Genomic DNA, 27862 nt, shown 5'->3' with positions numbered 1-27862 from the left:
AGCGTCCCTAAAAACTCAGCAACGTGACAACATCGTTTTCTATTTTCGAATATTCTAAAGAGATTTCTCTCGCTCTCGGTTTCGAAGCCGCGTCTCGCTTTCCTTTCCATTTCATCCGAGTACAAACACCCACGCCGCGCGTCCTTTATCACGAGCCTCGCTGTACCTCGAAGGATCGCGTGTCGTGGAAGATAGCGGGGCCGTTTGTAAAATGTAAAATTCGTAATACATCGCCGCAAAAGTGGAATAAGCCGAGACATACGGGGTGGTACCATCGGCGGCGCAGCACCGGCGCGGCGGCAGCAACAGAAATAGTGGGGTGGACAGACGATGGTGCGACGGGGGTGGGTTGAGAGTAGGGGTGTACGGAGACTCGGTTATGTGTCTCATTTATCAGCACAGATATTATTATGGCTCTACGCGGCCGGAGCTAGGAATTTTACATACGTACGGACATTTGTACCTTCGCGATATAATATAAGGACGTAATAATGCGCACGCATACGAACGAGCCGTCCCACACGAGCTCCCACCCTCATTGCGCGGACGTTCGCGCACATAGCGAGATTTCTTTTTATCCGCAGCGACCCGTCAGTAATTTGTATGTCGCATAACGAAATCGAACAAATGATTTCATCTAATGCACGATTGATAGAATTCGAGAATTCGACAAAATATATATATGCAAGCTTGCAAAGAACCTTAGAACCCGATCAAAAAAATAACGAGAAGTTACCGATATATAATAAAAATCGGCCGTTTCGCCATTGCGAAAAAATCATGAAAAGATCATTTACGAAAATGAGGTCTATCTCTCATTCACGTGGCGTAAGACGAGCGTGCACACGGCACGTAGAGTACAGGTAGGTAAGAGATCCGGCTGCCACCCTCGGGTTCTCCACCTCACCTCGAACCGAAAGGGGGTCCCACCACGGTCGTCAAACCTTAATACATTTACAGCTCACGAGAGCGCTCGCTGGCTGCTCCTGTCGTGAGCGGCAGCGCCGGATATCTGCCAGTGGATCTCTCTATAGAGTGTATCACGTTTGCGCATGTGAATATCGCACGTATAAGTGGAAGAAAGATGGCCCGGGTCGTCCGTCCCCAGCGGCTAACCCCCTGATATATCGTTTACGTGTCTCGGCGTGCATACGTCGTTTGGGACACATGCCTCTTCCACCGCGCCACCATCTTTTTTCCTCCTTTTACCTCTCGTCCTAGTCGTCCTCCTTCTTACCGTCGCCTTCTCTCTCTCTTTCCCTCTTTCTCTTTTCGTCTCCTTCCTCTGCTTTTCTCGGTGCCACTATACCCCACCGAACATCTACCCTTCGCTCCCTCGAAGATTCCTCGCGAATCCTTATACTTTACGAATTCAGAGGACGACGGGACACGTTAGTTCGGGAATCGCGCTTGATGGCCGCTCATATCCTCGACGCCTGACCTAGTTCCCGAATGGAAATTTTGACATGTCCGACTGTCCGGAGTTTTGATCGCTGTTGACAATCTATGCGACGCCTGAATTCAGTTATATAGAGGACTCCCGTCATTTCCAATGAAAGATGTTTGAGATTCTAAATACAACGATGCGTCACACTGCCGTAAAATTTATGAATCCCTCGTTAAAGAATACATTTTTTTATCCGATTGTGTCTAAGCAGAAAGAAAAACTTATAAAAAAGATTAGGAAATAAAGTAATAAATATAACGAGATAATATCAAGACACGTTATATACAAGCATGTATCAAAGTGCCACTACGAGTATTGAAGATTTATCATTTATGCATGTATGATTTATGTATGTATTATAATATCATATTTGTTTTTTGTTCAATATATTTTTTGAGTTTCTCTCACTATCCCGGTTTCTCTCTGCGTCTTTCTGCTAAATATTTCTCTCTCGAATATTGTACCCTCTAACTTTATCAATTCATGGAAACGGATAGTTCCTGAATGACACTTGACATCTTGCTCGGATCACTCTTGTCACACGACCTACTTCCAAAATGAAGGCTTCTATCTCTAAAATATCTATCTTATTGGCGTGCAATATTATCCCTAAAGTACATCCCAATTTTAGACACAAATTTCTAATTACGCATAATATATTTTCCTTCATATCTAGTAATAAACAATTTTAAAAAAATATTTAAAAAAATTAAGCCTATAAATAAAATATATAAAATACTAAATCTATCCCAGTAAACACAAAGTAACAGTAACATAACATCAATGTTATAATTTCCCACTCAACAATGTAACTGTTACGTACAAGGCATGTTATATTACAGTTACATTGTTGAGTGGGAAATTATAACATTAATGTTATGTTACTTTTATTTCGTGTTTACTGGGATCTGCTATAAATTCAATTTACAATATAATGTCACTGTGAAATTTGTACATAATTATTATATAATTTAACTAAATAATTATAAACCAATCGACGCAGTAAGCAATTTATAACGCAATCTATAACATCCGTCGATTCGATTCGACTAGAAACGCGAATATGCAACGTTCGCAACAGTAAGTCGAAAACTCGATATTTGTAATGCACGCAATGCAGAGACCATTAGCTCACAATATCTGATTTATGAAACAATATTTTACGACGCCTCGTCGTTTTCTCGCTCAATAACATCGCCACGTACGGATGTTCGAGAGGTCGTTGGCGATTCCGTCGACGACCCTCCGATTCTTAGAGTTACCTGCATCTCTTACCTCTCTTGTGCGTGTTGTCGCTCAACGCACTCACATACATACACACGCATACACGTAGGCGCGAGCTCGCACACGCGGGGACAACGCGCGATATCAGGCGCATTATCGCGTACGACATTACCTCGGCTTTGACTAATGTCTTCGAACGAATGCCTACGCTTCGCCGATTTATAATGCCGGTCAACGAGATGTGGACAAACACCGGGCACCAATATATTTCAGATTATGGCTAAGCCCCGCACGCGGAGTTTCTCCTCGCGCCATATCCCGCCCGATGCACCGACCGGGAGCGGAATCTGTGTGTGGAACCAGACCAACATCAGAAGTGCATCTGCAGACTCCCTCTTCTCTCCCCCTACCTTCTCCATCGCACCGAGATCCTTGATGATAATACCGATCGATGGTCCCGGCCACATACACCGGGAATCCAGATATGTCTCCTCTCCTTCTTTGCCACCTTTCGACCTTTCGTTTTCTATGATCGATTGTCGCTTTGGTGCATAAATCTTTCTGTGCGCGTGAATATAATTTTCTTTTATTTCTCGCACAGTCTGTTTAACGATATGTGCAAGTTAAAATTATGAGAGTATGTATATAAATACTTTATGTTAAAGGAATAATCAGCTCGAAAATCGATATAAAATTAAGATATTCTATATAAATACAATTCTCCAAAAAATATTAAAATTTAATATTAAATTATTTATAGATGACATTAATTAATAAAATAAATCAGTGTCAATTAATTGTCACACACAAGCATTAGTTTTTCAGTGAAAAATGCCGAGGAAATGTAAACGAATAGATCACTAGTCTCACTAATGCTGTGCTTATACATATGCTAATCTCTCCCCCGTCTCTTCTCTCATCTTTCTGCGCAGTCCTCGCACTTTTCACGATGCAGTAATGCACTTATATAAATCAGGTTCAGCCGCGGACCACCATAAAGCATTGCTATGTTTCGATGTCCGTAAAGCATTCCCGGGCGGGTTCGCGTTTGATTCACGCGTGTCCATGTGTGGGGCGAGCCCCTAAAGGTACCCTTACGCCGAGATCCTCGCACAGGTCCCCATATATACGTGCACGTTATACCGTACTACTACCACGGGACCAGGCGTGAGAGAACTTGTCGCTGGCGATAATAGTTTATTTGTCGTCGGGCTCGGACCGGGGAAGGAGATATGTTCCGGTTTCACGTCCCGTTCCACACCCGTCGAGGATTGTTTATTATACGAATTGAACGGGCCGCGGGCGATAAAGATCCCGTCTGTTCCTTCCCTCCTCCCCCCTCATGTTGCGTTCCATCCCTCTCGCGCGTCGCTGTTCGCAATTTCGCAAACGGCGCCGCGGACGCCGACGACGCTGGGATCTCTGTGTTTTATCCTGTTTTTGTCTCGTTACCGTCATTAATTTTAAATCGCGGCTGCGGGCCAATTAAATCCTGATATCATATTACCTCAGCATCAATCGATGGAATGTTATGTTTGGCAAAAAAAGTGTATGCTACTTTTTATAATATTTTAGATATTTTTTGGCCTCATCCAAAATATTAAAAATTTTATTTATAATGTTTCATAATATTTGATAAACAGTTACAAAATGTAACTGTTAATAATTTATTATTCTTATCGAAAAGATAATTTATATGAGGATGAAATACAAGATACGATGCAGCGAGCATATACATTTTTGTATTTTTCTCTTCGTCTTTCTTTCGGCTCGACATTATAAGCCTGCGCGACATTCTCACCTTTGGTTTCAATGCGTTTTCGAAGGTGCGAACGAAGCTTAATTCGAGAGTCTCGCAGCTCGATGCTGCCGATGACAAACGCCCCAAACTTGTAGCCAATTTTTTAATACCATTTCTGGTAACCAATCGCATCATGGAAAATTATTGCCCGTCCCACGGATCGTTTGTTTCTACGCGGGAATCTACCTGCTAGTGCTTAAGCGCGACTCGCAGCCTCATACTTTAAAATGACATCTTTTTCTGCCTCGCCAATTCGGTGTCCTCGTGATCAAATAATTTTAGCTCGATTCTCGTTATCTTTATTACCATATCATATACGGCCAATGTTTGATTTTTATTCGAAAATAATGATAAAAAATATAATATAAATTTCTCTCTTTTACGAATCATATTGTGTCATTAACTTAAACTTGATTAATCAAAGTTGAAAAATTTAACAGCAATATTTTGTATATCCATATAATCACGTCATTAATATGAAAGAAATTAATTCTAATTCAGATAAAGTAATTAATTCTAATTCAAATAGCAATCAATTCTTCCTTTTTAACTACAGGATTAATGCGAACAAGAATTCATCCATTTTTTTCAAAAGGCATTCCAATCACACATAAGTTTTGCTATCGATTAAACGCTAATAAGAGCCACTTAATTGAATGCTGAAATCCATCGCGCCTATTATTAACTTGTACAGATTACAAGGGTGACTTATATCCGAATCGCGTATGGAACGACCCAATAAGAAATGCCGAACGATTTTCATTCTGTGGATCTCTCGCTACCTTCCGACGAAACATCCGGGAAATGCTATTAGCGTCTAACTTATCGGCCAATTTGTCGTCCGGACTCTGAGAACTGAGAACGATTAACGTGCCACGAAGTGACGCAGATAGCCGGCGAGAACGAAGAAGAAGACGATAGATCGGAGCTATTCTCGGGATCATAGGAGCCGAGAAATCGTTTATCACTGATCCACGGGTAATAACCCGAGAGGCCGGCTTTTATCGGCGACTAAGTAATAGCTACCAATAGACGAAGAAGAGCCCCAGAGAATCTTATCAGATCCATTAAAGAGTACAACCGTTGTTGTGATTTTGAAGTATCGCTAAGACAGGTAGGTATCTTCGATCGTTTGTCATGTGTGGATTTTTTGTCGATTTCAGACACGGTTAATGAAACCAGATGCAAAGAAGAAACTTGACTTTCTCTTTACGTAACAGTACTTGAATTTAATTCTGAAATGATAATTGGAATTCTATTTTAATTCGCTTTAATCCGATTGCGATTGAAATTAAGAGATAAAGTAAGCGGATTTAATTAGATACACATCGACTTTGATCTTTATTTGATTAACATTTTATTATATATAATATAATTACTCTGGCATGGCGAATCGTGACGCAACTTAAGCCGCTTTGTAATCAACGCTTACTATTATTAATCTCATGTGAGAACACAATACCTATGTTTCCACGTTTTTACGAGGCATTATAAGCAAACGAGTGGCCTCGCCAACTACCGCGACAAGTAATATACTCTGACGCGATATAGACTTTTTTGCTTGGTCAACGAAATAAGAGGCATCTACTATTAAGAAGCGTAACGACTTGGTCAGGTTTCGTCTCGTATACGAGACTGTTACATACATCAGGTAAGAATCCACGAAGCTTCTTGTATCGTATTTGTTCTTCGGGGTTATCGTACCTCATCTCGCGGTACGTGACGAGGAACGTAATAACGATTGTGCGTGCGCTCAGCCTTCGTATATAACTGGTTTTCTCGGTTTCTGTAATTCTTGAACGAGGCACTGGTTCCTCGCGCTTTGTTCGCACGCTTATCTCGCATGTCTCGTGAGAACTTAAGACATGTTTGGATAACCGAAAGAAAGAAAAAGTTGTAAATATCGGCAAATCAACGTGTCAATATTAAAAGTTGTTTATTATATACGACAATATTGAATAATTAGAGTGCTGCGATAAATACGTGTATAAGATTAAAGATGTCATTAGATTGACTCAAAGTCGAAAATAAAATATTCAAATAGTACTCTTTTTCTCGTCGGAATTAAATGCGACATATTTTACAGTAAAGAGAAAAAAAGAAAGTAGTATTACATATTAATAATTACAAATGTCACAATATTAAGCGTGGTACTTAAAAAAAATCAAATTTATTACGCTCGACAAAATAATAAATTTTTTTGTTAAAATTTTTTTTTGTAAAGGGTATCCACCCCAATTTGAAGAAGAAATAAAGAAAAATAATATTGATGCAATGGACGACAAATCGCGGAGAGATGGCCTTAATTTCTTTTTGCGGAATCGCCACCCTCCATTCCCACGCAGCCGGGTATAGTGCGTGCGGAAAAAAAGTGATCAACGCGGTGTAAATCACTCGTTCGCGTCGCATTAATTGATATTTATTATCGGGCGGCGGTCTAATTGCAATTAATAGAAGACTTTGTCGGCATCCGCGGCGTCGTGCATTGCGGTTACGCAAAAGTACCAATAAAGAGGGCTTTGCGGTCCTGACGGCCGACGCTCATTACTCGCATTTCGTCGCGGCAATAGGATTGCGGCCGCATCAGAACCGACGACTGGCCCATATCACCGTTATCGTGGACGACAAGTATTGAATGAAATCATTTTTCATCATTTTCCCCGAAAACGCGCGCTCGTTATTTTCCCCGAAAACCACACGCCAGAAAGTTTCACACACGCAAGTATAAATATATATAAAACTACACCTCTCCATATAACATAACAAACTACTTCCTCCAGATCTTTATCACGCGACTACACACTGGATATAAATGCAACGACATTAAAATATCGAGATTCAATGTTACCCCATGATATTACACAATCCATATACAAAGATGCATTCCGTTTATCTATTTAATAATGATCATCTCGGTCTCTTAACATTTCAGAAATTCTGTGTACTCACAAATCTTTTTTTGACGTTCTGTGTAAATCATGCAATTGTGTTGCTGCTGTCGATCGATAGTCGTCTTGTTTCTCTTTTATTTTTTTTCAATTTATCTCATTCAATAATCCTTTATCCCTCCCTCCCTCTCACGTTGTCGTTTCTACCCACTCGCGATAAGTCGGCGCCGTGTTGCGACTCAATCGCGCGGTTCTTCCGCATAAATCTTACGGCCGGCATAAATCAATGTGACTCCAGCAGCGTGATACCCAAAGAAAGCCCCGATATATACGCGCTGAAGGACCCTTCGATCCGAGGAAGACACATAGGGTCCCACTTATGGCTTTTTGTATATATATATGTCTGTGTGTCTGTGTTAAGTGTACGTGTATGCGTGCTCTCCGTCTCGCAAGACCCTAGTAATACGTCACCGAGCGTTTTACAAGAAACTTCAAGAACGCAGTCTATAGCAAAGTTGAACATCATCTTTTTCTAATAAAAATCTATATATTATAATTAAGAGCATCATTTTTCTCATTAAAATTTTTAATATGAAATATTTTGATATAATAAATTTAATAGATTCGTTGATATTCAAATAGAATTATTAATCTTAAACACGTAGAATACACAAAGAAATAATTATCAGGAGATAAATAAGAAATAAATTCTGCATAAAAATATAAAATTTGATTTATACTTATCATACGCGATAATGATTGAAAAATTAAACCTTGAAGAAAAACATTAAAATAAAATAAAATAAACGCGATTTGATCGATCGAATTGATAAATGTCCTCTTATAGAAGCTGAAGGAGCTTCGCACGAGGGCTAAAATAGCGAAAGACAAAGGGCTCTCCGCAGTCTACTGGCCTCTTTATTTCTTCGTTCGTTCGCTTGGTTGCAAGTGAGAGTAGATTCCCAAGCACTCGATGTTATTTACGACTGCTGATTTATCGAATGAAAGGAAGCGGCAGCTTAGAGGCTCGTCAGACAATTACTGGTGACAATATAAGAAAGTATCCCTCTCTGCCTTTCTCTCTGTGTATTTCGACTCTTTTCGTCAATAATAAGATTCTTTTAATCATCTCGCAAAGTATGCGATTTGTATAACTTTTCATTATCTTTATTATAATAATTTATTATAGTACTTATTATAGTAATTCTCTTAATATAAATCACACTAACTAATCATTATAATTTTTTTCAAATTTACTGTCACGAATTTAATTAATGATAAATGCAGTAATATGATCCAGAAGAGCTCTGTACGAAATTCGTCAGATTGCATAATTTCGAAGGACTAGACAGGCTGCATCTTCGCGCGACGCCGCCGATTTTCGATATACACGCGATATATATGTATAGTATGTACATACACGCCGTGTGGTCTTTGACGGCGAGACATAAAAATAATTTCGAAACCGCACTGGCTGATATACGAGCGAGCGAGAAGGTGAAAAAGAAAAGGAAAAGAAGAAAGAGCGCCCGGTAGATACGAGAAGAGAGGTGCTCGTAAAGTTTTCTGCCTGTGGCAGCTCGCGGTCCTTACAACCGCGAACGAGCCACCCAGCGCGGAGTCACCACCAGCCCTTTTCATTCATGCCTTAAACCTCGCTAATGTACTCCGCGGCTGACCTTAGGGGATTACACGGAGGCCGAGTACGGCGTAGGCGATATATAACGCGAAAATAAGTAATAACGCTTTCGCAAGAAACATCGCAATCCACGTAGATGTCCAACCTGTCATCGAGGATGCTACAATGCAACGCGGAAAATCAGAAAGATCTTCTTATAGAAATATGAATAGGAAATATCAATTATCGCTAATTATAAAATAATTTGGCACAAAATTATCCGGGAAATAATATAGAGTAATAACATGTCGTTGCACGAAATGCATTTGGGAAACGAATTGGAATAACGTTCTGTAACGCAAAATTGTTTTATGTAGTGTCTCTTTGTCTTTCTAATATTATTATTCAATTTTCGTGCTATATACATATAAATAAATAATATAATAACTGCATTATTGTACATAATTATATAAGTACATATTGAATCTACAAAATAATGGATAATATTGGTAAAACTAAAATCAAGTGCATCTAAGCGATTATATTGTGAGCGCCTTTTATAGTCCATGCGAGATTTTACTTGATTCTATAATAGGACAAAAGTACCCTGTTCGCTTCTGCACGATTATGCAAAGGGACATTCTGGAGCCCCAGCTGTAGTCTAATTCAATTAACCCTCTTCCACAATCGCGAAGCGCAAGATATTAATTTATTTTTTATTTTTCTTTTTTTTTTAGTACTTACACGCAACCGTACGCGAATAAAAGAACATTGAGGTAAAATAATTAGTCGCATTACGTAAGGAACACCAGTACTAAATTTGTATCAAATAAAATAATGTACTTCCTTTCGCACAAATAAAAATAAAGGTCTTATTTAAAAGTAAAAATATTCAAGTTTTACCAAAATTGAACATTTGCGCGTGTTGAGAACCTCTAGTAGCGGCGAAACAAGCCGTAAAATCGTAAAATCTTGAGACTGATATTACTATAGTCGACGTATTCCAGCGGTCATAATTCCGGATTTCTAGTGGAGAGTTTAGATCTAGACTAGACAATCCTCCCTTTTGTCTTTTCCCTTCCCTAGCCTATTTTATCGATCAATCTTTATCATATTACACAATATTGACGCTTGGAAAGATGACGCTGAAGAGCGCACTGATTGTGAGAATTAATAACTGCGCTAAAAAACGTATCAAATAGATACAATAAATGTCAAATTATATAAGCTATAAAACAAGTACGAAATAGCAACATCTGCGAAGCTTCTTTTTGTCACGAGAATCGACGATTCAAAGACAGTGGCACTCGTAGAGAGACGATACGAGGGAAAACGAGGAGGAAGAGCAAGAAATGCCGTTAAGGGCCAGGACGATGCGTGGTCAAGCTAAATTGGGCAGTCGCGTAAGGGGCTCGTGGAATTTTATTCTCCGTGGAAAGAGAGGGAAGGTGCACACTCGACTAGGCTTAGAAACCATAAAAGTAAGTGGTATAGATTTGAAACGGCGAGAGGTTGCTGTTCGGGAGAGGAAGAGAGAAAGAGAGAAAGAGGGGTTGCGCAGGAGGAGGGTTGTTACGAGCGGTGCGTTCAATTAACGGTGGCCGGTTCGGACCTTGCCGAACCACTGGCCACGGGGGTAGTTAATGCTACAGGCATACCTACTTACCTACGGCAGTTTCTTTTTATGGCCGATCCACCATCGCCGCAAGGGAAGTGGGGACGCAGTTTCTCGCTAATTGGTATCGAACTATTATTCTCCTTCATTAACGACGCCGGTAACCTGAGCTCAACGATCTTCTACCAGTGTTACCACCACCGCACGGAATTCTTGCGGAATGGAAAAGGTTTATCATAAACCGCGAGTACTTTATTATCGCATAGAGAGCAAATGAAACAAATATTTATACTCTATATATATCCATGACATATATATTTCAATAAATAATAATATAGTTCAAAGAGAGAGCATCCACAAGATGACTAAATTATCAAATATAATTTTGATTAAACGTCCATATGTTATATACGTGTGATTTTAATCTTACATAATGTATATATAAATAAATGGCAGAGAGGGGGAAAAGTAATGCAACATAAAGATAATAGAACGCTTCATAAATTCCCGAGTTTCTCGCAATTTTACGAGGTTAACATAATTTACGTGCGAAAACTCGGCGATCGCCCGCGCGATTTATCCGAAATAAATCATCCACGTGCGCGTGCACGTCCGTCCCAAGCCAAACAAATTTAGGAACGATCGACGGTATCGCGAGACACCCGTAGAAAAGCCCCGGCATTCTACGGATATTATTACCACCCTCGTCGAATGGATCTGGAGAGGAGGGAAAGGGGAGGAGAGAGGGTGGTCGGAGCTACTCGGAAGATAGTAACTCGCGATCAGGTGGCGGGCTGCCTGCGCGCCTTTCCTCCCTTATAAATCTCCGCAGCACGCGATGATCGAAAAATATTACAAGAATATATCAGCGCCGTCGGCACCCCCGGCATCCGCACCCCTTCGACCCTTGTATATACGCCCCCCCCCCCTCTCATCCGCCACGGTAGGACGATATTCTCGCGATCCCGTACGTTAGGTCGAGGAGAGAATTATATGGAGGCGCGATGCGACGTCTATATCCCCGAGACAATGATATGTGAGAATATGTATCCTGCTAAAACGTAACGTCGCAGCCGAGCCTGCGAATTGTACTGATAACCGATTTTATGTCGACTCGTTATATGTCTTCTTATATATAATTCCAATCTACTTGAAAATAAATGTAATTTGCTGACATAAATGTATAAATTATTTATGTTATGAAAATATAATTTTTATAATTCAAACTAATTCATTATTTCACGAAATTAAACGATAATAGACATTGCGTGTATGTATATGTATGTATGTATGTATGCAACAATTGTATTAATTTACAAAAGCATATTAAAAGCTTTTTTTAAAGATTTGTTCTTCAAGTATATGTATTGAAAATAAATCTTTCGGCTAATAAAATTGTAATTACACCCAACGCAAAAGTACCATGTAAACTCATAGCTCTCGAGACAATTACTGGACAAAAGATTTGTACATCGTAAGATCGAACGAGTCTCTGGGTAACAACTGACCAAACGATTCGACACTTTACCCTCGTAGCGAAAGGATCGTTCGATTAAACGTACAACATCCTAATACAACCTTTGGGACACTCTCCTTTCCGAACCAATGAAGCTGCAGGGATTCTCAAATCATTACATAGAGTGAAAGATATTTCAAGACATATTACGTAACTTATAAAATATAATATACACAATATCACATAATTTTAATTTTTTTTCAGATATACTTTATATATCCATTTTCTGTCCAAAAATATTTTTTTCCTTCTCTCTTATAAATTAAGTATAATAAAAATATGCTAATGAAATCGAATGCTTGTCCATCTATGACCAGCCAAGATCCATTACGATCCTAAGCACTATCTGTTTACATTAACCGCCAACATCGTTTAGCATTTAGTACAACTGTTATTGACGCATCTTCCGAGATATCTTCTGCATTGTTTGCCATAGTAATCCAGATCCCGGATAATTCTCCTCTCAAGAGAAGCACGACGGACAAGCGGAGATCGCATTAGCGCGGTAGCGTCCAGTGAAGCAATATTCGAGGGTGCTCTCCTGACATTACGATGGCCGGACGATAGTACCGAAGGGCAGTTAAACTGTTCGGAAACTCCCCAGCTTTCCAATTACCCAAAGATCCTAGGTCCTAGGGTCAGCCTACGCATTTGACCGCGTATTTAACACTACATAAATCGCGACCCGTCCTTATTGGTCCTCGATCTAATTACTATCCGATGCTTGACCACGCATTTCCGGATGTACTTCGACCTACTCCGAGATAGCTTCGACCGCGCAAGGTGATATCCCTTCACATCCTGTCAAGCGTTTTCGCCGCAATCCGAATATTTTAGCGTTATAACAGTATTCTAAAGCTTACGGCAAAATTGCCGCAGAACTACTCGAGTTCCGATATTTTTCAAGCAATTTTTAGCACATCTAATCCTTTTCTAAAAAAGATATGTAAAGTCGATACTCGCATATATCGAAATTTATTGTTGTCGCTTTTTCTCAATGCGCATTAGCTGTCAAGATTCGCGTTGTGCGTTATATTTGTAGCATCGAAAGGCTGTAATCGCGAGGGTTAGCAGTTTGACAATTCGTTCAAAATAAAATTAAATAAAATAATAATATTAGTTTTAAATATGTTATAATACTGTAAACTCAATTAATATTTTTGACTGTTATCAGCTGATTTCTGTCAAAAAATATTAATCGCGGATAAAATATTGTAACATATTTAATATTTAACTATCAAAAATATTAATCGAGTTTAAAGTATATTATAACATATTATTTTATTTTATTTTATTTTGAACAAACTGTTAAACTAACCCTCGCGATGACAGCCTCTCGATGCTATGAATATAACGCACAATGCGAATCGAAACAGTTAATCAGCATCGGAAAAGATGCAACAATACTTGCAAGAATCGACTTAACGTGCTTTTTTTTAGGAAGGGATGTTATAATATTTTAAATTCGATTAATATTTTTGATAATTATCAGAGCTGATTTTTGTCAAAAAATATTAATCGCAGATAAGATATTGTAACATATTATTTAAAACATATGTTACTACTTTAATATTTTCAACATATATACCCCCATTATCGCTATAGAAATATTAGAAAATAAACAATTTCTCACTCACCAATGCGTGCAATAGCAGAGTTGTAGAACACAGCACATTGATCTGAAAACAAAATATTCAAATTATGTTGTATATACACATGTGTGTGTCGAATATCTCATAAACAGTTTAGAAAAAATGTTTTATTTTGCATACCTCACAGATGCCCCGACGTCGCCCGATGCCTCCCTGGGCCTCCTCCTCCTCTCTTGGTCCTTCGTAGCACTCGCGAAAATACGAATAATTACGATCGCCCGACACTTTACACGGCACTCCCGACGCGCGAAACTTTATACGGCACTCCCGACACGACGCGTGAATCGCACTGTGTATCGCAATGCTACCTGTAACAAATAAAATACATACATATATTAGAATAATCTTATTATTTCGCATTATAACATACACAATATAAATATGTAAGCTAGAATTAACGATAGATATATCCGCGGATCGCAACACATTCGCGCGCGCGACAACAGATTAAGTTGGGTTAGGTTGGCAAGAGATTTTGCATCGAATTTTTCGCGAAATATGCGTTTCGAACAACTACGACTACATATTAATGTTGAAATTATGATATGCGATTGATAAATATTACAATACAAAGGTTAGAAATTGTTTCTAACGATTATGCTTACTAATTAATCACAGCGGGACGCAACTCGAACTGCCTGATACTCGCGGCGTTTCGGTAATGGCCGAGGCTACAAACATCGGCAACTTCATTCTAATAGCGCGCGCGCGCGCGCGCGTTACTACATACATGACTTATAATATTAATAATTAATTGAAACTCGAAGGAGATTCGTTCGAAAAGATATAGCTTTAGAAAGAAAAAATATTAATCGAGAATAAGGTATTATAACATATTATTTACAACATATTACTATTTTATAACTTTTACCATATTATTATTTTAAAATTTAATTAGCAAATTATAACATACACAATATAAATATAAATATGTAAGCTATATTTAATTAGCAAATTTTCGCTTTATTAATATTCTTTGATAGAAATATGCTGATTAAAACGTTAATTTGCTAATTAATTTTTATAATAAAAATATGTTATAAAAATTAAAATAATGTTTTAAATAATATGTTATAATACTTTAAACACGATTAATATTTTTGACAGTTATCAGCTGATTTCTGTCAAAAAATATTAATTGAGAATAAGGTATTATAACATATTATTTACAACATATAATTATTTTAATTTTTTACCATATTATTATTTGAAAATTTAATTAGCAAATTAACGCTTTAATCAGCTGATTTCTGTGAAAAAATATTAATCGAGTTTAAATAAACTTTATATTATTCTTTTGAAAATATCATTCGTTTTAATATAAAATCGAAGAATGGTAAGCGCGCGCTTGTGCTGTTCTAGTCTAGTAAAAATAAAAAAATTGAAATAACATACATATATACTACAAATATATAACTGTAGAATATATTTTTTCTTTCGAATAACCTAGCAAATATTTAATTTACTTGTAATCTAATCAAAAGTAAATTTATTATTAAAATAAATTTTTTATGCCAAATATATTAATTTTTTTTATTACAATAAATTTTAAAGCTACATATATCAGAGATATCAGGCACATCAGAGAGTCCAGTGTTTCCGTAAATTTATCCGCGTTTCTCTCGAGACTGAGAAGCGTGTTTGAATAACAATCGAAACGGAGTATAGCGGAAAGCGACGCGCGAAATTTCTTTTTCATGCAATTTTGTTACCGGTGCGATACATGTCGCACATCAATGGCGTGAGCTTAATGCACGCACATCGATAAACGTCCGCGGCTCCCGCCGAACACATAAACAAACATTTACATTTAATTGGTGAGTTGCGTGACTGACTAATGGTCGACCGTCCGAGTTTCGAAACGTTTCGATGCCGCCACCCTTCGGGCCCGTTCATGATCCTCGTGTCGAGGGAAATCCGAAGAGAGAACGAAAAAAAAAAAAGAATAATTCTTCCTCTCTCGCGCGCACACATCCGCGACAAGGTATTGGATAAATCGAACCGGTATCGCGCCGCACTGTATGCGTTTACGATAAAATTCCTCCCGTTACATCAAAGCGCTTTCGCGCGTCCGCGGCATTATCGTCGCGTCCGTCCATTTCCGCGTTTTTTAGCGGGTACGCGTTAATGCGGTTAAGGAGACTTGATTACCCGTATCAAACCGGATAAATTAGTCTTTTTTTTTACACGTTTCGTTCCATTTTTCCCCGTAATAGCTTTACTAAAAGGCATCGTCGTATTTAACAAGCGAGTTACGAAAGTTGCTATTAGCTCGGCGCTTTAGGTATAAATATAATATATTTTATATAGCATATACATCTGTTATATGTCGTCTTTCAGTTATTAGCATCTTGACGAAATTTAAATCAGCTTATTAGACAAAATTTAATAATTGATTATACTGTTTGATACAATCTTTTAATTCAAACTGAAATGTTTTGACAATTGAAGACTTCTATATACACATGTATAACATACTTGAGCATGATGTAAATATAGCGGAATGTTTTGGTCGTAAAAACGTCTGTGAAAACCGATCGGTATGAAATAACGGCGATACTCGTAAAACAGGGTCCGTCTTGTGGTCATCAAATTCTCACGACGTATTAGAAAGGCATCTCTAATTGATTTTACTGATGCGTTAAGTGCTCACTGCTCTCGAATGATCGTAAATGTTCCAAAGTTACACGAGCGTGAATCTACCAATAAAATATATGGGACAACGTAATTCAGAGAAATCTGCATTTATCGAATATTCACAGATACAATACTGCAATGTGACTATTCATTAAATATTTCATAAAAATTTACTTCAATGACAGAACATACACACAGACACACACATGCCTCTCCATCTCTTCGTATAAATTTCGAATATTAATGGTTAAATATAAAAAATAACCGCGTAACTGCAAAGAGTTAAAAATAACAAATAAAGCGGCAGATTGATGTAATCGTATTTCTCGTCACATATAGTGATACATCCCGACGCTCGAACGGATTATCCTGAAAAAGCAGAAGCGGGAATCGACCTACCTACCTGATACTCCTCACGTGCTCGCGCAATAATACAGCGATATTTCACATCAAGATCGCATTCGCCGCGGGAAGAAAAATGGTGGTCCGGGGCGGCAGCTCCCAGGCGAAATTCATTTTGACAGATTTCATACATTGAATTGATGTTTATATGTCGCGCTCGCCGAAAGATAAGCCGGCCGAAGAAGTGTACGTCCCTACGACGATAACGTCGCGACGCCCAGGACGGACAAAACTTCGGCTGGTCGATCACCCACGATATATAATGCTGCTGTCCGAGGCATCAAATCCTTATAAAGGACAAAGCGGAAACGGGGTAGTCGGTCTCGGCAGAACAATCGTCGGAAAGAAGGAGAGAGTCTTATCCTCCTTGCTTCGCACTACGAATACGAATCGAATAAAAAAAAAATTGACTTTCCTGAATAAACATCGACATAAGAATATATTTATCTCGAGGAATATCTATTTGCGATATGGCCTAATATTTTCCATGTTCGATACGTAACAAGAATCATAAATAGATATTATTACGTGATGCTGGATACAAAGAAATATAATGCAATGCTATGGTAGATTAACGATAAGATAATTATTAAAATAAAATTTTTCTGGCACACATTTACCATTTTCCTGACATATTAAGATCTTTTCAAAAGTTCCTGTCATTTTTAAAAAAAATTTTGAAACGTAAAATGCACCCACGTGCGTTTTTTTTCACGTTCTATAATGCAATAATGAGTAAAAGGTTGCACAGCTGCACGTTTACAAAAATTGTTTTTTAACTGATGTAATTTGCTTTTCGCAGACGCGAGGCTGTAAAATGTAACATCGTGTTTCTCGCGCCGCAGTTTAATCCCACGTCTTTCGCGGCACAGACTCGAATCGAGCGGACTGACAGAAGTGCTAACCGGATTACGGCGCAGGTCGGATGTCGTCGGTGACGGTGATATTAATTCTCTCGAATGCATCAGCGCGCGGGCGCTGATTGATTCCAAAGTTCTCGCAAGAAACTAGCGCGGCGCAATACGCCGCGAGTTACGAGCGCACGTTCGCCCGCTAGTTACGCGATTTAACGCAATAATTCCCAAGGCGAGGGGAATGGCGCCGGCATTCTCTCCGCAGACACGAAAACGCCTCTCATTTTCACGATGCGAAAGCTCATCTTCGTAAGGTACGAGTCTACTGTCAGATGCGACGTGCAGTCTCCTAGGCAGGAAAGGTCGCGACGACGCAAAGATTCGTTAGCATTTCATTCACGAGCAATAGATGCCGTGCAAAGATGACATAAATGAAGATACGTCACTATAATTGTTTCATTACGTTCCATTTTTATTATTAATCTAAATTATTTATACCTTATTTTTCTCTCTACTGTGTTGCTTTAATTGTATAGGTACAAAATTAATTTGTGTAAAAAATCAACTTCTCATAAAAAAAAAGTTATAAATTACTTGGATATTCCTTCATAAATATGATGGGATTGTATGCATGCATATGTGTATGCATTCTAATATTTAAACAAGAAATATATATATCATACACTAGAAAATTTTCTGTGTCGTATATTTTTCCACCCTTTCTTATTTAAAGAAAAAATATTGCATTTCCCTGAAATGGCTTATTCCAGGAAGGAAAATACTATTAGGATTCCGGTGAGTTTAATCAGAGGAACAAACTCGCTGAATATCTCATATATGCCCATCGAAGAATAACATGGGTTTTACTTGTTTTCTATAAAGCAAATATAACCATGTAGGTAGAATGACGCAGGTTCATCTATTAACACCTTATTGTTATATATCCTCGAAATTTTTTGTAGATACCTCTCCATGTTCGATATTAATACAGCAAACAATAACGCCATAGACATAGACCGAAAACATCTGCTTTCTTTTCTTTCCTTTATCTACGACTTCACTTTATTATAACCGAATAAGTGAAATATGTGTGCATGGATCATCGAAAATTTAGAAAATATTGTAACTCTTCAATATAATTATTTATATCATTTACGTTTTACGTAAAATATATAATTATCACATTAAAATTTTTTATCTTCTTTATATAATCTCACAATCAGTATATTTTATGTTGTTTTAAATACTGTCAATTTTTTTTTAATAGAAGAATAGATTTATATTTATCGACAAAAATAATTTTTAAATTATCGTATAAAATCCCACAAAAAATTAAGTTGAGAACAATAATGTTTATTCTCATAAAATTCTCATAAACTATTTATATTTATTTTAAAACTACATATATTTATTTATTAAAAGTATCTCGAATAAAATTTTGACAAAATTGCAAAAATTTTAAAGGAATCATAATTTCTTTGTTTCAAGAAGATATTCATCACCTCTAGCATCGGTGATTATCAACGATTCGAAACGATACTAATGAAGGTACCTACTAATTATAAATAATTAGCTATACACTAATTGTCGTGCTGCCATGCCATCAAAAAGAAACGATGAATTAAAGAAGCAGAACACAAGACAAAACCGAATGGTGCTTGTTATCGAGCGAATACAAAAAAAAAAAAAAAAAGAAAACAATCATATAGAGCTAGCATACAGTATAACTTTTATAAATTTTACATCAAGATTTGTTAACATATATTTATTCAACATTATTTTTATCTATTTTATTATTTATCTTTTTCTCTCTACTTTTTATTTATTATATGCATTTATATTTGTATTTAATGTAATTAAGTAATATAAAAAAGCTTAGCAAAATATAATTAATAAATATAACTTAATAAAAATAAAAATATCTTTGATGGCAATGTTATTATAACAATGTTATTATCATTGCAATATTCACGCTAAAAAATTATACGGTATTGCAATAACTAATAAGGATATTTAAGTCTTAATTTTTTAACAAGTCAATTTCGAGATGTTATAAGAAATAAATTTTGTCGCAAGAAAGTATACTCTGTACCAGTTTCGAATCCCATTATCGCTATACAAATATTTATCGAGTGGTTCGAATAAAATGAGATTTTGCCATTTAAAGTTAATTGAACGATGAAATGAAAATCAAACGAAAGTATTCTCATTACACAAGTTAATATAATCAACCATCCTAATTGAACGTACTTTAATCTAAAATATATTCGCGTCTTTCTCGCGCGTTGCTTGAATTGTTGTAAACTACAAGAGAATGCACCCGCGTCTATTTTTGCTGATGCTCATCGAAATAACACGCGTAATTTGAGCCAACACAATTGTATGTATCTGCAAATCTACCCCGTGCAGGGGGAGCAAATTGCGGTTCACACTTTCGCGGAGGGTCGCGCGCGGATAGTTTTTTTTCTCCTTTTCTTTTCTCCTTCTCCGGAAGAGCGGCTGCGTTCAATGGACTTCCCCGGTCAATCCGCGATTGATATAAAAGAGTTTGCTAGCCGCATCGTGGCCCTCGAAGCCCTCGGAAAACCCGCTAAATCACCCGTGCCGAGGGTAACCGGCTCAGAGATTTGTGCGCTTGTATACTGAGCCCCGATGTATCGCGAACGATTGGGCGGGATAAAAGGGATGCGTCCTGCCGGGTCCCTTGAACCGATATCTCTTTTCCCGGGATCGACCTTTCTCGACGTGCCGTACGATTTCGTGGTCAGGACTATCCACCCCCGTTAGACTACGTAGAAGTTTGTCGAACAAACAAGCGGGCCCCTGTTTGACTTAATGACCTGCAACGTCTTCTATGATCGATGGTCCAGAATATGTGTTAAATATAATACGAAAGAAATTTGTCTATAATTTCAAAAATCTTTTTCAAGAAAGATAATTCAAAGATATTATTTCTTTTGTCTCTGTAAATGTAATATATTCGATCGTTTTCACTTTCTGTAAATCGGTGAATACATTGTAATATATGTAAGAAAAATATTTTTTTAAATATATACATTTTTATTTGCATAAAAAATGTAAACTAATATTTCAATTGTTTTCTCTTTTCTTTAAAGTTGTGTGATTTATAATAAAAATATAGCCAAGACTTTTTCGGCATTCTCAGAAAATGTCGAGTGCTGAACAAATGGAGCGGAAACAATACAGGAAAAGGTTAGGGAAAAGGTCACGTCTGTGCCGAAGTGGAAGGATAATGTATTATAGACGTCCAATAAAATGAACAACATTAGCCTAATAAAAAATAATGTTAAATCACAGAAATTAGAAGAAAAATCCATTTCTAAAAAGTGCATGTTAAGTCGATTCTCGAAAGTCTCGAAGTATTGTTGCCTCTTTTCCGCAATGCTGATTGGTTCTCTGTCGATTCGCGTTGTGTGTTATATTCGTAGCATCGAAAGACTGTCATCGCGAGGGTTAACAGTTAGCAGTTTGACCAAAATAAAATAAAATAAAATAATAATGTTTTAAATAATATGTGATAATACTTTAAGCTTAATTAATATTTTTGACATTCGCGTTGTGTGTTATATTCGTAGCATCGAAAGGCTGTCATCGCGAGGGTTAGCAGTTAGCAGTTGACAGTTAGTCTAAAATAAAATTAAATAAAATAATAATATGTTTTAAATAATATGTGATAATACTTTAAGCTTGATTAATATTTTTGACATTCGCGTTGTGTGTTATATTCGTAGCATCGAAAGGCTGTCATCGCGAGGGTTAGCAATTAGCAGTTTGACAGTTAGTCCAAAAAGTAAAATAAAATAATGTTTTAAATAATATGTTATTATACTTTAAACTTGATTAATATTTTGGCGGAAAAAAGGCAAAAATACTTGCGAGAATCGACTTAATGTCTTTTTTAGAAAAAGATTAGAATAACAAAAGCGCGCGTTACGCCATTCCTCGATTTTAAATAAAAAATTAATGTTTTTATATAAAGTTTGTTTAAACTTGGTTAATATTTTTTGATAGAAATCAGATGATTAAAGCATTACATTGCTAATTAAATTTTAACATAAAAATATGTTATAAAATTTAATATAATAATGTTATAAATAATATGTTATAATGCCTTATCTGTGCGATTAATATTTTTTGACAGAAATCAACTGATAGCTGTTATAAATATTAATCGAATTTAAGGAATTATAATACATAGCAAGTATTTTTGTATAGCCAGTGAAGAATAAAATTAGGAATAACTGTAGACGACCCAACTGGCTTAATTGATTTTTATTAATTCGATGTCATATTTCGATGTCATAATTCGATGTCTGTATTTTTATATGACATCGAATTAATAAAAATCAATTAAGCCAGTTGGGTCGTCTACAGTTATACCTAGAATTATAATACAATATTTAAAACATATTATTATTTTAAATGTTATAACATATTCTTATTTTAAGAATTAATTAGCAATTTTACGTTTTAATCAACTGATTTCTGTAACAAAAATATTAATCGAGGATAAAATATTACAACATATTATTCACAACATATTGCTATATATTTTAATTATTATAACATATTATTATTTTAAAATTTAATTAGCTCGCTATATTAATATTTTTTAATTTATTCATTTAATTATAAAGTAATATATTTATAAAGTTAAGAATAGAAGTGAGACATGAATACAAATTTACAATTAAGGTTTCGTAGATATAATTTTTAAAACAAAAATTATTTTCTTAATTAGAGTCACAAATATATTTCGTCCGACACTTTTCGATAATCTTGATATAATTCGAATTCCGAATGCGCAGTAGAAATGAGTTTCGACATATATTACCGCGATATATGTATGCAGTCACGCATAATACGTAATAATGTGCAGACAATGTACTGTTAAAATGTATATAAGATTAATTTTTTGCACGTTTTGAAATATCGAAAATTAAAATTTTTAAGCCGCAAATCCCATACGGCGCAGATTTATATAACGTATATTAGACCAAAAAGGTAGTACGCTGGTATGCTTATGGTACAAAGATAATCTGCAAACAATACACTATTGAAATATATGTACGATGAATTTTTGGCTCGCCTTAAAATATTAGAAATCAATACTTTTTTACAGTTGACTCTATGCGACGCAATCTTATTCTATGTATATAAAGTTAAAATATTTGTACGCTGGTGTCTGTTTGGTACCAAATGATTCTGTAATCAATGTACTATTAAAATGTATAATCGATGAAATTTTGGCTCGTCTTAAAATATTAGAAATTGATACTTTTTTGCGGCTGACCCTATGCGACGCATACTTATTTTATGTATATCATATTAAAATATTTGTACGCTGGTGTCTGCATGGTACCAAAAGATTCTGCAATCAATGTACTATTAAAATGTATAATCGATGAATTTTTGGCTCGTCTTAAAATATTAGAAATCGATACTTTTTTACCGCTGACCCTATGCGACGCAACCTTATTTTATGTATATCAAGTTAAAAAATTTGTACGCTGGTGTCTGTTTGGTACCAAATGATTCTGTAATCATAGTACTATTAAAATGTATAATCGATGAATTTTTGGCTCGTCTTAAAATATTGGAAATCGATACTTTTTACCGCTGACCCTATGCGACGCAACCTTATTTTATGTATATCAAGTTAAAAAATTTGTACGCTGGTGTCTGATTGGTACCAAATGATTCTGTAATCAACGTACTATTAAAATGTATAATCGATGAATTTTTGGCTCGTCTTAAAATATTAGAAATCGATACTTTTTTGACGCGGACCCTGTGCGACGCATCCTTATTTTATTTTATCGTATTAAAAAATTTGTACGCTGGTGTCTGCTTGGTACCAAATAATTCTGTTATCAATGTACTATTAAAATGTATAATCGATGAATTTTTGGCTCGTCTTAAAATATTGGAAATCGATACTTTTTACCGCTGACCCTATGCGACGCAACCTTATTTTATGTATATCAAGTTAAAAAATTTGTACGCTGGTGTCTGCATGGTACCAAATAATTCTGTTATCAATGTACTATTAAAATGTATAATCGATGAATTTTTGGCTCGTCTTATAATATTAGAATTCCATACTTTTTTGACGCGGACCCTGTGCGACGCATCCTTATTTTATTTTATCGTATTAAAAAATTTGTACGCTGGTGTCTGCTTGGTACCAAATAATTCTGTTATCAATGTACTATTAAAATGTATAATCGATGAATTTTTGGCTCGTCTTAAAATATTAGAAATCGATACTTTTTTACCGCAGACCCTATGCGACGCAACCTCATTTTATGTATATCAAGTTAAAAAATTTGTACGCTGGTGTCTGCATGGTACCAAATAATTCTGTTATCAATGTACTATTAAAATGTATAATCGATGAATTTTTGGCTCGTCTTATAATATTAGAATTCCATACTTTTTTGACGCGGACCCTGTGCGACGCATCCTTATTTTATTTTATCGTATTAAAAAATTTGTGCGCTGGTGTCTGCTTGGTACCAAATAATTCTGTTATCAATGTACTATTAAAATGTATAATCGATGAATTTTTGGCTCGTCTTATAATATTAGAATTCCATACTTTTTTGACGCGGACCCTGTGCGACGCACCCTTATTTTATTTTATCGTATTAAAAAATTTGTACGCTGGTGTCTGCTTGGTACCAAATAATTCTGTTATCAATGTACTATTAAAATGTATAATCGATGAATTTTTGGCTCGTCTTAAAATATTAGAAATTAATACTTTTTTGACGCGGACCCTGTGCAACGCACCCTTATTTTATTTTATCGTATTAAAAAATTTGTACGCTGGTGTCTGCTTGGTAGCAAATAATTCTGTTATCAATGTACTATTAAAATGTATAATCGATGAATTTTTGGCTCGTCTTAAAATATTAGAAATCGATACTTTTTTACCGCAGACCCTATGCGACGCAACCTCATTTTATGTATATCAAGTTAAAAAATTTGTACGCTGGTGTCTGCATGGTACCAAATAATTCTGTTATCAATGTACTATTAAAATGTATAATCGATGAATTTTTGGCTCGTCTTATAATATTAGAATTCCATACTTTTTTGACGCGGACCCTGTGCGACGCATCCTTATTTTATTTTATCGTATTAAAAAATTTGTGCGCTGGTGTCTGCTTGGTACCAAATGATTCTGTAATCAATGTACTATTAAAATGTATAATCGATGAAATTTTGGCTCGTCTTAAAATATTAGAAATTGATACTTTTTTGCGGCTGACCCTATGCGACGCATACTTATTTTATGTATATCATATTAAAATATTTGTACGCTGGTGTCTGCATGGTACCAAAAGATTCTGCAATCAATGTACTATTAAAATGTATAATCGATGAATTTTTGGCTCGTCTTAAAATATTAGAAATCGATACTTTTTTACCGCTGACCCTATGCGACGCAACCTTATTTTATGTATATCAAGTTAAAAAATTTGTACGCTGGTGTCTGTTTGGTACCAAATGATTCTGTAATCATAGTACTATTAAAATGTATAATCGATGAATTTTTGGCTCGTCTTAAAATATTGGAAATCGATACTTTTTACCGCTGACCCTATGCGACGCAACCTTATTTTATGTATATCAAGTTAAAAAATTTGTACGCTGGTGTCTGATTGGTACCAAATGATTCTGTAATCAACGTACTATTAAAATGTATAATCGATGAATTTTTGGCTCGTCTTAAAATATTAGAAATCGATACTTTTTTGACGCGGACCCTGTGCGACGCATCCTTATTTTATTTTATCGTATTAAAAAATTTGTACGCTGGTGTCTGCTTGGTACCAAATAATTCTGTTATCAATGTACTATTAAAATGTATAATCGATGAATTTTTGGCTCGTCTTAAAATATTGGAAATCGATACTTTTTACCGCTGACCCTATGCGACGCAACCTTATTTTATGTATATCAAGTTAAAAAATTTGTACGCTGGTGTCTGCATGGTACCAAATAATTCTGTTATCAATGTACTATTAAAATGTATAATCGATGAATTTTTGGCTCGTCTTATAATATTAGAATTCCATACTTTTTTGACGCGGACCCTGTGCGACGCATCCTTATTTTATTTTATCGTATTAAAAAATTTGTACGCTGGTGTCTGCTTGGTACCAAATAATTCTGTTATCAATGTACTATTAAAATGTATAATCGATGAATTTTTGGCTCGTCTTAAAATATTAGGAATCGATACTTTTTTACCGCAGACCCTATGCGACGCAACCTCATTTTATGTATATCAAGTTAAAAAATTTGTACGCTGGTGTCTGCATGGTACCAAATAATTCTGTTATCAATGTACTATTAAAATGTATAATCGATGAATTTTTGGCTCGTCTTATAATATTAGAATTCCATACTTTTTTGACGCGGACCCTGTGCGACGCATCCTTATTTTATTTTATCGTATTAAAAAATTTGTGCGCTGGTGTCTGCTTGGTACCAAATAATTCTGTTATCAATGTACTATTAAAATGTATAATCGATGAATTTTTGGCTCGTCTTATAATATTAGAATTCCATACTTTTTTGACGCGGACCCTGTGCGACGCACCCTTATTTTATTTTATCGTATTAAAAAATTTGTACGCTGGTGTCTGCTTGGTACCAAATAATTCTGTTATCAATGTACTATTAAAATGTATAATCGATGAATTTTTGGCTCGTCTTAAAATATTAGAAATTAATACTTTTTTGACGCGGACCCTGTGCAACGCACCCTTATTTTATTTTATCGTATTAAAAAATTTGTACGCTGGTGTCTGCTTGGTAGCAAATAATTCTGTTATCAATGTACTATTAAAATGTATAATCGATGAATTTTTGGCTCGTCTTAAAATATTAGAAATCGATACTTTTTTACCGCAGACCCTATGCGACGCAACCTCATTTTATGTATATCAAGTTAAAAAATTTGTACGCTGGTGTCTGCATGGTACCAAATAATTCTGTTATCAATGTACTATTAAAATGTATAATCGATGAATTTTTGGCTCGTCTTATAATATTAGAATTCCATACTTTTTTGACGCGGACCCTGTGCGACGCATCCTTATTTTATTTTATCGTATTAAAAAATTTGTGCGCTGGTGTCTGCTTGGTACCAAATAATTCTGTTATCAATGTACTATTAAAATGTATAATCGATGAATTTTTGGCTCGTCTTATAATATTAGAATTCCATACTTTTTTGACGCGGACCCTGTGCGACGCATCCTTATTTTATTTTATCGTATTAAAAAATTTGTACGCTGGTGTCTGCTTGGTACCAAATAATTCTGTTATCAATGTACTATTAAAATGTATAATCGATGAATTTTTGGCTCGTCTTAAAATATTGGAAATCGATACTTTTTACCGCTGACCCTATGCGACGCAACTTTATTTTATGTATATCAAGTTAAAAAATTTGTACGCTGGTGTCTACATGGTACCAAAAGATTCTGTAATCAATGTACTATTAAAATGTATAATCGATGAATTTTTGGCTCGTCTTAAAATATTAGAAATCGATACATTTTTGACGCGGACCCTGTGCGACGCATCATTATTTTATGTTTATCGTATTAAAAAATTTGTACGCTGGTGTCTGCATGGTACCAAAAGATTCTGTAGTCAATGTACTATTAAAATGTATAATCGATGAATTTTTGGCTCGTCTCAAAATATTGGAAATCAATACTTTTTACCGCTGACCCTATGCGACGCAACCTTATTTTATGTATATCAAGTTAAAAAATTTGTACGCTGGTGTCTGTTTGGTACCAAATGATTCTGTAATCAATGTACTATTAAAATGTATAATCGATGAATTTTTGGCTCGTCTTAAAATATTAGAAATCGATACATTTTTGACGCGGACCCTGTGCGACGCATCATTATTTTATGTTTATCGTATTAAAAAATTTGTACGCTGGTGTCTGCATGGTACCAAAAGATTCTGTAGTCAATGTACTATTAAAATGTATAATCGATGAATTTTTGGCTCGTCTTAAAATATTAGAAATCGATACTTTTTTACCGCTGACCCTATGCGACGCAACCTTATTTTATGTATATCAAGTTAAAAAATTTGTACGCTGGTGTCTGTTTGGTACCAAATGATTCTGTAATCATTGTACTATTAA

At 35.8% G+C, this 27862-nt stretch overlaps 1 long non-coding RNA gene across 2 annotated transcripts in view; it reads right to left on the bottom strand.

The window, feature by feature from the left end:
* LOC145941544 (uncharacterized) overlaps positions 1-27862 on the bottom strand; it is a 264923-nt gene that overhangs the window by 59407 nt on the left and 177654 nt on the right. For both annotated transcript variants that reach the window (XR_014426177.1, XR_014426178.1), the window contains exons 8-9: positions 13882-14069; positions 13747-13788 (exon numbers count right to left, since the gene is read on the bottom strand). This is a non-coding gene — a long non-coding RNA (uncharacterized LOC145941544). The remainder of the gene's footprint in view (positions 1-13746; positions 13789-13881; positions 14070-27862) is intronic.

The sequence above is a fragment of the Prenolepis imparis genome, unplaced genomic scaffold (assembly GCF_030444845.1).
Source record: "Prenolepis imparis isolate NDT839.2.m4 unplaced genomic scaffold, iyPreImpa1.0 SCAF_10, whole genome shotgun sequence".
In the NCBI taxonomy this organism is placed as follows: Eukaryota; Metazoa; Arthropoda; class Insecta; order Hymenoptera; family Formicidae; genus Prenolepis; species Prenolepis imparis.
This window is presented reverse-complemented; position numbering and strand designations above follow the sequence as displayed.